The 15,215-nt window shown below is 54.7% G+C and overlaps 1 protein-coding gene and 1 long non-coding RNA gene across 7 annotated transcripts in view; one reads left to right on the plus strand and one right to left on the minus strand.

Moving 5' to 3' along the window:
* Positions 1–6,806: 6,806 nt before the first annotated feature.
* On the minus strand, positions 6,807–14,489 carry LOC113621910 (uncharacterized). The gene is made up of 3 exons (XR_003433352.1): positions 14,407–14,489; positions 13,587–13,711; positions 6,807–9,812 (listed from the first exon to the last, which is right to left on the minus strand). It is a non-coding gene; the product is annotated as an uncharacterized LOC113621910 (long non-coding RNA).
* The window catches only part of COL16A1 (collagen type XVI alpha 1 chain), a 51,375-nt gene continuing 50,456 nt past the window's right edge, over positions 14,297–15,215 (plus strand). For 3 of the 6 annotated variants that reach the window (XM_027109347.1, XM_027109350.1, XM_027109352.1), the window contains exon 1: positions 14,298–14,822. The gene's annotated coding sequence lies outside the window, so the exon portion shown is untranslated. Of the gene's footprint in view, positions 14,823–15,215 lie in introns of all 6 variants that reach the window. The other 3 variants (XM_027109349.1, XM_027109351.1, XM_027109348.1) reach the window with 2 other exon arrangements.

Here is a 15,215-nt window from a genome sequence, read left to right on the forward strand (position 1 = left end):
CACACACACACACACACACACACACACACACACACACACACACACACGAAGAAATGCTGCTTCAATGAACTTATCAACAGTTTTGCAATTGAAAAATCCCAAAAGAAGTTGTTTTCATTTCAGCATACACGTAAGTATTAGGCTTCAGGGGTTACTGTCATTTCTATTATGAATCGTGTATGGGGAGTACTAGGACATCTAAGTCTTAGTCTGGCCCAGGTGACTCCCATCCTGAGCTGCCCAGAGATTCCTCAGCAGCCCAGCTGACCCACTCGGAGCCACTCCGTCAAGCCTTGAGCCAGAAGAGGCTGGTTTGGTCATTCATTTATTCAGTAAACATTGTCCAATGCCAAATTGTGCCAGGCCCTGAGCTGGGCACTGACAAGGTAAAGATGAGGAAGACATACTTTCTAAGAAGGATACCAAGGAGGAAGGAAGCAGGGGGAAGGGATGGATTTTGTTTTTTCTGCCCAAAACCTTCCAGGGACCTCTCGTTGCTCTTAGAATAAAAGTTAAGTTTCCTCACAGTGGCCCAAGAGGCAGGGCCTGATGTCCCTGCCTATCACTCCGACAGAGCTCCAGCCACATGGCCTCCTTTGTGCTCCTCGAACACATTTCATGGTTTCTCCCACCCCAGGGCCTTTGCATATGCTATACCTACCCCTTGAAAGGCTCTTCCCTGGTTATCTGCTTTGCTGGCTCATCTTTTGATTGAAGCTCTGATGCCACCTCCTGCATACCCCTTGCCCTTCTGGGCCATTTTTTATCACATCACCCTAATCCTTCCATAGTGCCACTTCTCCCAATGTGGAATTATAGCACCTATTTCCTATGTATTGTCTGTTTCCCCCACTAGACTGTAAGCCTCTGAGGGTGAAAAAGGGTGATAGTCACTGACATTCATACCATTGCCTGACATATGATATGAACTTCATAGCTAATGTTGAATGGATGAATGAATGAATGTGGAATTTAAGGTTCCCAGGTATCCAAGAAGCAGGTAGAGCTAAAGCTCTGGCCCTTGGTGCCCCACCACAGACCGACCATATCTGCATCTAGACCTGGGGGTGGAGGGAGGGTGTTGCATACGCAGGCCTGGGAAGGGGAGAGCCCCAGTGGTGTCCAGCCTCAGGGCATGCATATTGCAGGAGGCTCCTTCCTTGCATATCAGCTTGCTGCTAGACTGGCAGCTCCAGCTGCTGCTGAGTTTTTCACCGTCAGGGCCAGTGGTTGATTGGAGATGAAGGCCGCGTTTACTTGAGTGTGAGAGTGTCACGTACAGCTAGGCAGGGGTTGGCTTCCATGTGGCCCCTGGGTGCTACCATGTGCAGCTGCGTGTCTGAGCAGGCTCTGCCCTTAGCTGGCACGCAGTGCACACAGGTGATTTATGTTTTACACACCATCACTTCCAAGCCCAACTGAGGGAATGAAGGGCCATTAGAGACCATTGAGTTCCACTCCCCACATTGTGCAGAGAGAAAAACTGAGGCCCATAGAGGGGAGAGGTTGCAAAGTTACATCAGGAGACCATGCGGGGTCAGGTGTAATGCTCAGTGGACAGGGAGGATTTATGGAGAACCTATGGTGTACCTGGCCCTGCTCTGGGCACTGGGGACTCATCACACTAGAGCAGCCCACAGTCCAGGAAACGGGGCTTGGGGAAGAGGGAGCCAGACCTGGACGTGAGCAATAGGCTCCAGAGCAGGAGGGGTCTCCTCTGTCTTTGTGGGGAGGGTGTCTGGGAAGGCCACTTAAAGAAGGCAACACTTGCCCTGAGCTTTAAAGACTGAAAGCTCAGCAGGCAGAGAAAGGGGAAAGGGCACTCCCAGCGGAGGGTGCCATGTAAGCAAAGGCGCGGAGGCATGAAACAACCTGGCAAGTTTGGAAAATTGCAAATCATATGGCTTGGGTGGGGCGGGGAGTGTGAGGAGGATGGGCTGCAGAGATGAGGCGGCGAGGGAGGCAGGTTCTGATCACAGTGGGCCTTGTGGGCTGCGGTAGAGGTTTGGATTTTATCCTGAGGGCTGCCGGCAAATCACTGGAACAGACTTGGGTTTTAGAAAGATTTCTGTAGCAACCGAGGATAAATGAATTCAACAAATACATTCTTTTTAAAAAGATTTCTTTTTAATGTGGACCATTTTTGAAGTCTTTATTGAATTTGTTATAATATCACTTCTGTTTTATGTTTTGGTTTATTGGCCCTGAGGCATGCGGGATCTTAGCTCCCCGACCAGGGATCGAACCTGCACCCCCTGCATTGGAAGGCGAAGTCTTAACCACTGGACCGCCAGGGAAGTCCCGCAAATACATTTTGAATGCATACTTACTACGTGCCAGGCACCATGCTGGGTCCTAAGGATTCAATTCTGAATGAGGCACACCTAGTCTCAGTCCTGCAGTGAGATACACAGACAGGTGGAGCAGGTGGGACTGTTGGCACACAGACTCAAGAAACACACTATTTCTGTATTCTCATTAAATCAGCTCCAATCTGACTCTCACTCTAGCCCTTGCCTAGAAGTTGGCAGAAGATTCAATCTCAACCATCCCCGGAGCCGTCTGCCACTTTCTCTGTAGGCTCATGCAAGGACCTGCTGTCCCACCAGGGTCTAAGCATGGAGTCCTGATTCCGGGTGCACTAGTTACACAGAGATAGATGCCCATTGTACCAGTCCATGTGGTCCCTCGAGGTTCGGCAACTCAGCTGTTCCTCTGCCACCCGGAAGCGTTGAGGCTAGTACCTCAGTGCTTGGGCTCCAGCCTCCCCAGGTGCTCCACCTGCCCCCCAGCTCCCATCATCTGTCAGGGGAGGGACTGCCGGCCACAGATCCCCACCATTCAGATGCCCCCCACTTCTGGCTCCTCTGCAGCTAGCTGCGCTCTCTCCTTTCTCTGCCCACATTGGCTGCCCTCTTCTCCCCATCCCCTTGGGAACACCTAGCACAGTCACTTCCAGAAGGTTAGCTTTTTCAAAATCAGGATGCGCCGTCAGACTTCAAGCAGCTTTTATGTTCAACCCCGCACAAGTTTCCAGAGGCTAGAAAAATCAGAGGGTTCGGATACCAGCTTGAACTGGGAAGGGAGCAAAATAATGAACATTTCAATAAATTATCCTGCCACAGAAAGTGGATAGGTGATGAGAGACCCGGGCACCGGGTCCTGTGGGAGCTCAGATAAGGGGCACCTAGCTCATGCCAGAAGGTCGGGAAAAGCCTCTCAAGGAGGGAAGTTTTTGCCATATGAGTCCTGAAGATAGCAAGGAAAAGTGTTCCAGGAAGAGGGAACAGCAGGTATGAAGGACTCAAGGTAAGAGCCAACAGGGGTGTGTGAGGAACTGACAATTGCCCTGTGAGAATAGCTGGGACTGAAGGAGGTGGGGCTGGGTGATGAACAACCTCCTAAATCCCAAGAGAAGGTTTGGAGTTAATCTGACCATAAGAAGCCACTGAAAAACTTTAATAGAAGAAGAGACCCGAGCAGATTTCTGGTCTAGAAACATTTAATTGGCTATTAGTAGAAAATGAATAGGCAGAGGGTAAAATTTGAGGCAGGGGAAAGCAGTTGGTAGGAGCTGCAGGGATCCAGGCAAAGGATGGTGGCTGCCTGGACCCCTGGTGGTGGCAGTAATGGACAGAAGCATTATCCACAGATAATTATGAGGAAGAAGGGACAGGACTTGGGGGGAAGGGCGGAGGGCAGATCTTCCAATGACTATCTGGGGCAAATCCCTGAGATGGGGCAGAGCAGGATGGTGGTGGGAAGGTGTCAGCAGAACATCGAGGGAGAAGAAGGAAGGATTCGGGGTGCAATGGACCCCTCCCCCCACCCCGTCTCTGCATCGCGCGATTCCCAAACTTCCCACTAGATGGAGGGCTGGTGCTGGGAGACAGGCTCCGCCTCTCATCCTCTGCCCCTCACCCCCAGTGGGATGGGCCTCCACTTGGGCCTTTCCAAACCCCGTGTCCCTGAACTCGATAGGAGAGCGGCTGTATTTGGGGCCATCAGCTGCCCCCACTCCCCAGGACTGTGGCCTCAGCCTCTAGGGCCCAGTAGTAGGGGCATCAGGCCAGAGACCTCTGTCCAGGTCCCTCCGCGCGCAGCTCTGTGCCCGCGTATTACAGGGGTGTTTCCGTGCTCCGGGCTGCCTCCACCACTTCAGCCTCCAAAACCGCCTGGCTCCCACAGATAGATACGTCCCCAGCCTAGAGACCTCCCCGTCAATGGCGCCATTGTTGCCCCCCCAACGCTCTCCTTCTCCCCGACCCCACGCTGGGGGAGGGAGAGGCCCCCATTCCTTTCACTTCTAACCCGGCCCCCAAAGGCAGGCTCAGCTCCAGTCCCAGGCTGTTAGACGCCCGGCACCTAGACCTCCCTGGACCTTTGGCACCGTATACAGGTTGGCTCCCGGCGGAGCCAGATAGGAGGCGGGGCCTAGGGTGGAGTCAGGGAAGCCACCGGGGCCGTGGGTGCGGCCCAAGGAGGGATAGAAGCGTGGCCTATGGCGGGGTGGGGATCTCCCGAACCTGGAAGCATCCTCCCCTCACCCCAGCACTCCCCACCCCCGCCGCGCCCCGCCCCGCCCCGCCCCATTCACTGCGGTCGCTCGGGAGCCCAGCCCGCTCTGGCCCTCAGTCCAATAGCCAGACAGACCAGCCGTCGGGAAGCTCCTGGCCCCACTTAACAGAGGTCGTTTCTTGAGAGGCCGCGCCCAGCTCCCTGGAACTGCCAGGCCTTGTGGAGCAGGCGGGGGAAAGGAGGATGCATTTTCTGGGCCTGCACCTCTCCCCACACCCCAAGTGTTTCCGTTCTTTTCTAGATAGAATAGCTAGAGGTCCTGGGGCTTAAGTCCCGAGCTGGAGGAGCTGGTCAGGCGCCTGATCCCCACCAGCAACCCCTTCCCTGCCCCTCAACGCTCAGGCCTGGAGGCGGCTCTAAAAATAGACTGAGGCGCGGGAACGTGCCTACGCGGGAGGGGGTCTGGGAGGCCTGAGTCACCCTGCCGGCAGGGCCTTCCCCCCATCTCGGGAACCTCGGCCGCCTTGACGGCCTGGCATCGCTCTGATCCTGTTGGCCCGACTCTGCGCTCTTGGCTGTGCCACGTCCCCCCTCCCAGGCCCGGGAGCTGGCCAGGCGATGGCGGCCCAGGCTGGGTGAGCGGCGGCAGCAAACACAGCCGGGAAGGATTAGGAGTTCCCGGGCCTGATTTATTTAGTTGTTTTTGTGTGTCTGGCGGCAGCCCCCCATCCCCCACCCGCCCTCGGGACAGTCACGTCTACACCTGCCCTTCTCTCCCGCCCAGGCCCACGGAGATGTTTTAGGCTTCTGGGTGGGGACCTGGGCTCGGAGCAGCAAAAAGTCCCAACTTGGATCTTAGAGGTTCCGGAGTTAGCATCCCCATTCAACAGATGAGAAAGCTGAGCCCAGGGGAGAGGAAGGGGCCTATCACAAGCAGATTGTGCTGTTGGTAGCCCTGGATTCAAATCCCAGCTCCGACTCTTAGCTAGCCACTTCTAGGGCTCTTTTCCTTACTGCAAAGCGCTCAAGTTGAGGATGACACCCGTTCACCTGTGAAATGGGAATAATGATAAATACTTAGGATCGTCCTGATGATTAAAATTGCTTTTTTACGGGAATTACCTGGCGGTCCAGTGGTTAGGACTCGGTGCTCTCACCACTCAGCTGGGTTCCATTCCTGGTCGGGGAACTAAGATCCCGCAAGCTGGGTGGTGCGCCCTTGCCAAAAAGTTAGTTTTTAACAAGCGGCAATGACGTGTTGGGTGTTACACGTGGGTTCAGTCCCAGCTCAGGAAGTTAGTTTTCATCTCTGGCACCTATCTTTTTCCCCTTCTGCATGTACAGAGGAGGATTAATGGGTGTGGTGAACTCGCCCTGCCCACCCTACCCCTGGGGCTCAGCTAAGGTGGTTGGGGCCTGGTCACAGGGGCACTTAGGTGAATGTGGAACACATGGGCCAGAGCGGGGGAGAGGAGGGGCAGCATCCTGGCTTTGCATGGGTCTGGCTCACCTCACCCTGTTCCCCTTTCTGAGGAGGAGGCATGTTTGGGTCATTACAGGGTTAAGAGCCTCAGACTTAGGGAATGGAAGGGACTCAAGAGTCCCTAAGATCAACTTTTCCTTGCTGGCAAAGGGCAGGGGCCCTCCTAAAGCCAAACAGTGCATCAAGGTTGACCCTGGCCCTGAAGCCAGCTCCCCAGTCCCAGGCTTTTTCTCCCCACCTTTCAACCACCTGTCTTTTGTCTTCCAACCACCAGTATCTAGCCTTTTCTGAATGGTCAAGGCTGACAATACTCAAGTTGGTTTTATTTCTTTACATATCATTTGTTATTTAGGCCACTTAATGGGGAAAAAAGAAAGTCTGATATCTGTTGGAAATGTCATTGACCTTTCAAAGCTACATGAAATCAGCTTTGTAAATAGGAAGGGGATGAGCATGGGTGTGAGGTGCAGGGCAAGAGTCCCTGGTGAATTATATCGCCCTCCCCAATAATAATAATATTAATAATGCACACTTTGGAGCATTTACTATGGACTTAGCTTAGTTTCATACATTATCGCATTTAATCCTCCAAACAATTCCATGTGGGTGGGTGTTATCATTGTCACCCCATTTTACAGATATGGAAACGAAGGGTTCAGAGAGATGAAGGAAGAGAACAAAACCAGGAAGCAGCAGAGCCAGGATTAAACCCTCTCTGAGCTTAGATTTTATTTTTTGCCTTGATGAAAAAGTTTGGTTTTCACTCTGAATTTTCCCTTGCCCTGCCCACCCCCTCAGCCTCCCTTTCCAGCTAGGTTGTCAGGCCTCCCAAGCCCAGCCCCGGGCACTGCTGGGAGGAGGTGGGGCTGGGCAGCAGCCAGAGTTTCTCTCTACCAGAGATTCCAGGTTTCAAAGAATTTATGAGTCCAACTGTCTGAGGAGCATGCAAAAAGAGAATCCGGGACTCCTCTCCCCACCACGCCTCACCCAGGGGACTCCTTGGCCCGCTCTCCACGGAAGGGAGTCTGTCCTGGGCCCTCTTTCATTCCTGCAGCCAGTATTTACAAAGTGCCTAGTCTCTGTCATAGGCTCTGGGGATAAAATGGTAGCAAAAACAGCGCTTTCTATGGCTTGCAGTCTAGCAGGCTGATAATTGATTACAGGGAGGGGTGTACCCTCCCTCTTCCAAGCTTCTGCTCAGATCTACCCCTTCTGGGAGACTGTTCCCAGCTGCCTTCCTCAGCCCCTATGGGGAAGGAAGGTGAAGACAGTCTCAAAGCTAAACATGTGAGGGACAGGTGGGAAGGGAAGGCAGCCAACAGATTGTGTTTGTAGTGGTGGTAAGGTTACACTCTCTCGTCGCATGTATGGAATACCTGGCATCTACTGAGCTCCAGGAACTGTGCTCAGCGCTTGAAATTGATCATCTCAGGTAACGCTCACAGCATCCCTGTGAGCCGTGGACAATTCCATTTTACCAACAAGGAAACTGAAGCTGTCTCTAAGAGATGAAGGGATTTGCCAAAAGTCACACAGCTAGTAAGTGGCAGGAGTGGGGTTGGAACCCAGTTTTTCTGGGGCTGGAGCCGCCACTGTTAACCACTATGCTGAGTTCTTGTTTGACTTTTAGGTAAAGAAACTAAGACCTAGAGAGGCCTAGCGATTGGCTAAAGGTCGCACAGCATAACAGGACTGTGAGTTGAGTTGGTTGGTACCCAAAGGGTTGCTTGGGTAAGGGTATACAAACTATCCTACCAGGGCCTTGCGTAGCCAACTCTTGCCCCAAAAGGGATTATTGGGGATGGGGCAGGGCCTGGAGGAAGGCTAGGGGCCAGGTCCATCTGGGGGTCTTCAGTGCTGCCTGTGCTCCACCCTCACCCCTCTCCACAGGCCTTGTGCCACAGGGCATAGGACACTTGGGATGCCTTGGTAGATGTGGGCTACATCCCACTGTCCCTGCTGTGTTTGTTCTGAGATGTCATCTCTGTGTCCCGCTCTGTGCAGACGTGGGGAGGTGGCTGGTGGACAGGAGAAAAGGAAGTTTTAGGCCTTTGCTTAGTCCTTCACCCCTGGGAGCTTCCAGTCTGTCTGGGGAGGAGGGACTTGCCTGTGTTGGGGATTGTTACGCTGGCGAGCATTTATGAGCATGTTCGCTAGGTGCCAGCAGCATGAGTGAGCCTTTCTCTTAGCCATTCTCTCCCTTAATCCTTTCAGCAAACCCTAAGTGACAGATGTTGCTGTAGTTCTGATCTTCCGAGGAAGAGGTTAAGTGATACCACCAAGTTACAGAGCCAGGATTTGAACCCAGGTACAGGCGATCTAACACCATGCTCTGTTGCAGGGGTTCTCAAATGTGATCCCTGGGCTGGTAGCACCAGCGTTGCCTGGGGACTTATTTGAAAAGCAAACTCTGCTGAATCAGAAATTCTGGGGGTGGGGCCCGACAGTCTGTGTTTACCAAGTCCTCTCAGCTCCAGAGCTTCTGCTCTCTTGCTTCATAGCACCTTGACTGGGGGGGCAGGGGCAGGGGGCAGGTGTCCTGACCAAGGTCATGGGCCCTGGAGTCAGGCAGAGCTGAGTTCAAATCTCTGTCCCACCACTTCCCAGCCCTATGACCGTGAGACTTAAATCATGAATCTTTGCCTTTCTAGCCTGTGAAGTGGTGGTAACAGTGTCTCACCTCCTAGAATTGTTGCCGGGTTAAATGAGAGAGTAGATCTCATTTGACAGATGAAAAAATGGCGGCCTAGAGAGGGAAAAGGACTTGCCCAGGCCCCTGCTGTGTGGGCTCCTTTCCAGAGAGGACTCTGCCCTGTGGGTTTGTCCCAAAGTGATCAGTTCATATCTAGCTCCATCCTTGCCAGCTGTGTAACCTTGAGCTGATTCCTCGTGTTCTCTCTGCCTGTCTCCTCGGGCTTAGAATGGGGATTGTAACAGTGCCTGGGCCTCCTGCCGTTGTTGTGAGACTAAAATGAGTTTCTCTGTGTATGGTGCCGGCCAGCACTTCAAAAGGGCTCAGTAAATGTTAGCTGCTGTTATTAAAGGCAGAGGCAGGATCAATCCCTACTGTCTTCTAACAGCACCCCCCCACCCCTGGTCAGAGGATGATTAAGAGTTTAGTGCAGGTCAGAGAGCGTGGGAATTCTGAGGAGCGGAATCTTCCCCTCAGGGGAGAGCATTTCGGACCAGATAATTCTGTATTGTGCGAGACTCTTCTGTGCATTGCAGGATGTCTAGCAGCACCCCTGGCCTCTACCCTCTGGGTGCTAGGAGGTGTCCCCCCACCAAGCTGTGATGACCCAGAATGTCTCCAGACATTGCCAAATGTTTCCTGAGGAGCAAAATTGCCCTGGCTGAGAGTTACCGAGGTAATCAGTCAAGGTGGTTTGAGGTGCTTTAACACACCAGGTGGGGTAACACGGGATCCTACGGTTTACCTCTTCGTATGGTGGGGAGGCTGGGGCCCAGGGGCACACAGTGGGTAGAGGTAGGTCTGGAATCCAGGGCTCTTGTGCCTGTCACCTCTCCACAGGTCCCTCAGAACAGGTGGGCAGAGCCCAGGGGACAACCAAGCTGGGGTCCAGGATGCCTGGAGCGTTCCCGCCTCCTCCCCCTAGTGTCTACCTGCCTGACCATTGCCACATCTACTGCAAAGCCCATCAGAGTCTGGGCTTACCTCTCCAGAAGCTCCAAACAGGTGCCTGGTGTCATGTGCTACTGAGTAAGACACCCTTGTTGGGTATCTAAGAATGCTGTTGCCAGGGCCAAAGTTGCCAGGGCTGGGGGTGTCAGTGTGGAGCTCGCCATGGCCCTGTGGGGGGAGGAGGGCATCAGCAAAGTGGAGCACCGCCCCACCTGCTGGGACCATAAAGCTGCCACCAGAGGTGAAACATGGGTCCCCCTGCCCCGGGGATGCAGAGAGCCGTGGAGACATGGTGGCAGGGCTGATTTAGAGCGAGGAGAGGGAAGGAGGGAGAACGAGAGACAGTCAGAGAGTTAGACATACAGAGCCAGAAACAGAGACACAACCAGAGAGAGACAGAGAGAAAGAGACAGGGTGAAGAGAAGCAGAGAACACGGAAGCTCCAAGACAAAGAGAGATAGGAGATAAGGACATAAAGACGCAGAAAGTGCGAGAAACAGACCCGAGACACAGAGGGAGATGCAGAGTTAGAGACGCAGATCCAAAAACAGAGGGCAACAGAAGAGACAGAAACAGAGACAAAGAAGAGAGAGAGCTGGAGAGGGGGCCGGAGTCACAGAGAGGAAGGAAAGAGAGCTAGAGAACCGGATGCAGAGAAAGCAGGCCAGATTCAGTGAGAGAGATGTCGTGGTCTGAGCGCGGGCTGGAAAAGAATTTCCAGACACAAGGCAGAATGTAAGGAAGATAGAGTTTATTAAAGAGAAGGGTTGCTGCAAGAACAGCGGGCCGACTTCCTGGTAGCCAGGGAAAGTCGACCCTGAGCATGGGTTGCTTGTCTGTTTTTATAGCCAGGGAACCTGTTAAGTCATCTGCTGACTGGGCAGAGTATGTATACTTTCAATGTGCTGAGCGGAGAAAAACGGGGCAAATGTCTTTCCTTATATGGGATGATGGGACAGGGACAGGGCACGCTGCTTGGGAGGGCTCTGGGACATTGCAATGGTCACACTGTGACAGTGATAGGAGTGCTGTAGCTCTTTGTTCTGGCAACATTTGCCCTTTGAGTGTATCGTGTTCTCTGTCTTGGAGCACACCACAAGAGACGAGCCGGAGTCACAAAGAGACGGGACAGACACACCCAGAGGAACCCAAGGAGGCAGGGGAGACCTTGGTCCTCTGATCTCAGTCTCTCCTCTGGGACCCAGAAGCTGGGCATGTGTGTGTATCTCTGCCCACAGGAACATTCATGTCTGTGCCCCTGTGGGGGCTGTCCGTGTCTGAGTGCCCAGACAGTGCTTGTGTGCGTTCATCTGCTAATTCACCACTGGCTGCCTGTGGAGTGCCAGGCTCCTCTGCAGGGCGGTGGGTGCCAGCAGACAAGGCCCTTCCTGGAGACTCTTGCTTGTTAGTAAAGAAAGATGGTACACAAACAAATGCTGGAGCTATGCAGAGATTTCGAACAGTCACGTGCTAGAGAGTGACTCAGGGCTCCTCTAGACCTGGTGGTCAGGGAGGCCACTCTGAGGAGGTGACTTATGAGGTGAGACCTGGATGTCAAAGAGCCAGCCTCGCAAAGATCAGGGACAAATCCTTCCAGAGGGATGACTTGGTACAAAAGCCCGGAGGAGAAAACCAACTTGGTGAATTCAGGACTGAGAAAGGAGGCCCGTGGGACCACAGCTTCTGGGGGTGAGGTGGCTGGACAGGAAGGCAGAGGCCAGATCCTGAAGGACTTGGTAAGGTCAAGGGAAGGATTTGGGGGTTTCTTCTAGGTGAAATGAAAACTGGAAGATTGAAGCAGGAGAGTGAAGCCAGCGGATCCAGGTTTGGAAAGGTCTTGCTGGCTGCTGGGTGGGAAGTAGGGGGTTGGGAGGCTCCTGCAATAGTCCAGGCAGAAGAGGATGGTGGCTTGGGTGAGACCGGGGAGAAGTAGGTGGATGTGGGCTGCGTTTTGGGTGTAGAATCCACAGCAGAGCAGGGATGGCAGGGGAAAGGAAGGGGCCAAGGGTGACTCCTAGGTTGTTTGCCTGAGCGTCTGAATGAACTATGGTGGTGTTTATCAGAATGAGGAAGACAGGGAGATGCAGCTCTGTGGGCAACAGTCAGGAGGTCTGTTTCGGCTAAGTGTGATACGCCCGTGTGTGTATGTGTTTGCACCTGTGTGCCCACAGGCCGGGGCCCAGGTGTGCACGTGTGCCTGTGGCGGTTCAGCTCACCTCTGCTTGGCCCGGTGGGAGCTCCTGGGCTTGACCTGGGGCCAGGCCCTGTCTTGGCTCTTCACTCTAGCCAGCGCCAGGTGCTGCCCCTGCCAGCTGGGGATTCCCCAGTGGCCAGCAGGAACAATGGGGTGGGTGGACCCTTGGCACTACCGACATCTGGGCACACAACCCCAGGCCCAGGAGGCCTGGGAGCCCCGCCCGGCAGCGGCAGGCAGGCTCCGGGGCAGCTGGTGGCAATTAGCAGCGTTGATTACCTCGTGGCGATGCCATCTGGGGTGAGGGCACTGAGCCCAGCCCCACGGGATACCCTGCTTGCTGGCATGCAGGGCTTTCTGGGGCTGAATGCATGTAAGTGTGTCAGCATCTCTGCCTGCGTGTGTGTGGATGTGCCTTGGTGTGTACGTGTCTGAGTTGGGGTTTCTGCGGGAGCCGAGTCTGTGTGGCCACCTGTGTCTGTGTGCACACATGTGTACGTGCTGTGGGTCTGCAGGTTTCTGTTTGCATATATGAAGAATTATGCCTGTGGGCACAGGTGTGTGTTTCTATGTGTATGTTTGTGCACACACGTGTGTGTGTGCATGCATATGTCTCATGCGTGCATATCCAAGTAAAAGCAGTGCGAAGTACATGCATTCTGAAAATTATGCACCTGTGTTTGAGTACGTCCAGGGATATATTTCCGTGGCTTCATCTGTGCTCACACATGTGTCTCCGTGTGTCTGTTTACGTGGAGGAGTATCAAGTGTGTGCATGTGTCTGTGTGAACCTAAGTGTCTACATATGCACGTGGAGTCTATACACGTGTCGTGAGAGAACCTATCTAACTGCACGCTTCTGGATGGGTGCACATATGTGTCAGGGGCAGGAAGGGGCATAGGCCCATTTCTAGACTGCATCCAGCTGTCCCCTCCTGCCCGGGAGGGTCTGGGATATGAATGGAGGAAGGATATAGGAGTTGCCCAGGATGGCACAGTGGTTAAGAGCGTGTGCTGTGGGTCCAGCCTAGCTGGCATGGGCCCCTGCCCCACCATCCACTAACCATGCGATCTTGGGCAAGTTGAGTTGTTCCTGGGCTCCAGGTTTCCCCATCTGTAAAATGGGGGTAAGCATAGAATTCTCCTTCTGGGGCTGTTGCGAGGATGAAAGGAGCTAGCCTATGTGAAGTTCTTAGCACAGAGCCTGACCTATGGGTGTTGTCTATTCATTCCCAAGTGCCCGCCACTGGCGCAGCACGTATGGGCAGGCGGAGCCGGTGCCTGCCCACTCCTCAGGCCAAAGCTCCCAGAAAGCCCCACCCCTCCACTTCCCGCCTGCTGAGCTCAGCGCTTCCCAGGCCCCACCACCGTCATAGCCACATCTGAGCCAGTTCTGCGCAGGGACCACAGTGGCCAGCGTCCCCGTGGCCGTGGTTGCGGGTTTCCGCTGACTCAGCGCCTCGGGCTCCAGAGGCGGGAAACCCCAGGCCTGCCGCCCCTCTGGTTAGATGGGGCCACAGGGCTATGACTCCACCATGTTGCTTCTCCAGGAAGCCCCCACCCCCCCCATCAGGGCACTCCAGGTGCTCCCACCACACGCATTCCTACCACTCAAGGGCCTCTTGAACCTACTTCTCCATAGTTCCTCATCCTTGGGGCCCAGAAATTTGTTTGCTGCCTCCAGGGGAGACCCTTGGGAGGGTCACCTTGATCATCCCCCTGCCTCAGGACAGAACTGGACACATTACCTGCTTCCTTCTCCTCAGAAGTCCAATCTCTCATCCAACCTCGATTCCTCTCCGTTCCTTGGCTCCTGAGTATAAAGCAACACCCTCTCCATCGCTGGGCTGGTCCAGTCTCACCCCCTCGCCCGCTGCCAGCGTTCACAATAATAATGATAATAACAGTGAATATTTATTGAGCTCCTCTTTTGTGCCCTTAGTAAGCACTTTTACAGACTAACTTGTTTCCTGCTCACAATCATGTGAGGTATATGCAGTCATTATCCCATCTTACAGATGAGAAAGTGGAGTCATAGTTAAATAGTAAGTTCAAAACCACAAAGCTAGAGCGGAGGACAGGGATTTGAGCCCTTCTAAGTTCACGGAGTCAGTAGGAATAAGGGGACCCGCTGGGTTCCACTTGTCTGGAATTGAGTCCAGAGCAGAAGGGGTTAATTTAGCTTGCGAGCGAGCACCCACCCAGGCGCGCACACACACCCCAACTCCTGGAGGGGGCCCCCTCCCCCCAGTTCAGACGGTCAGAGAACAGACTAACTGGGAACGTTAGGCTCAGAAACTGGAAAAAGCTGACCAAGGAGGCTTGGGTAGCAGCCACGTCACGGGTGCTGCGGAGCTGGGGAGGAGGGTCTCCATCCTCCCCTCCCCCCAGCCCCGCCACCCTTCTGGAGGCCCAGCGAGGGAAGGGGAAGGGGGTGGCACAGGGGAGGCCCTTCAAGCTCCAGGCCTGGCTCTTAAAGGGCCGGACTCCCCGCCCACCCGCCTGCCGCCAGAGCCCCTTGCAGGGCAACTCCGGGCACGCAGGGTCCCGCCTTGCTCGCTCGCTTACCTGGCGGGGCAAGTGGGAGGGATGGGCTTGGGAGCGCCGCCAGGCCAGGAGTGGGCCTTGCGTCCTGCCGCCTCTGCCACCGCTGGAGACCCCTCCCGGTCCTCCCTCCCTCCTCCTGCCTGGCGGGCGGGTCCAGCTGTGTTCCATTAGCGGCCCTGGCAAGTCCCCAGCCCCCTGGTGCCTCCCCCTCTTCCCCCACCCGGAGTGGCCGGCAGTCCCCGGCAGGCGAGCGGGCATGCGAGCGGGGCAGCATTCAGCCCCAAAAGCTCAGGACAGGGGAAACTGGGGACCCGAGGCCGGCCAGAAGTAATCGAGGAGCTTCCAGCGGGTCTGAAGAACCCAGGCCCTGCTTCCCGCGGTTGGCTGCGTTGGGCTGCCTGGATTACACAGTGAGGTGGCGGGGATCCCCAGCCACGGTAAGTGGGGGCGGAGCGGGCTGCCCCGGGCCTCTGGACTGAAGGGCCCCTTCTGCCCCTGACTTGCTGTGTGACCTGGGGCAAGAGGCATCCCCTCTCTGGACCTCAGTCCCCTTCTTTAAAGCAGGATGAGCTCTACCTCCATTGCAGTTCTGACTCTCCCTGCCCCCAGATCTGTGCCTTCATATATGGATGGGGTCATCTCCTTGGAAGCTTCTCTCTTATCCCTGGAGCCCCCTGCTCTGGATGGGGCTAGAGGAGTGAAGTCGAGAGGTCAGGAGCAGGAAGGGGACAGGGAACGCATTGAAGTTCACGTGCATTCACATGCCTCTCACAGTTGCCAGTCCTTCCACTGACTGGCAGGAGGGGGAGGTCAGGATAGGGTTTGAGAGA

This window comes from Aethalodelphis obliquidens, unplaced genomic scaffold, assembly GCF_003676395.1.
Source record: "Aethalodelphis obliquidens isolate GAN/ISIS:26980383/991018 unplaced genomic scaffold, ASM367639v1 scaffold9, whole genome shotgun sequence".
Taxonomy (NCBI): Eukaryota; Metazoa; Chordata; class Mammalia; order Artiodactyla; family Delphinidae; genus Aethalodelphis; species Aethalodelphis obliquidens.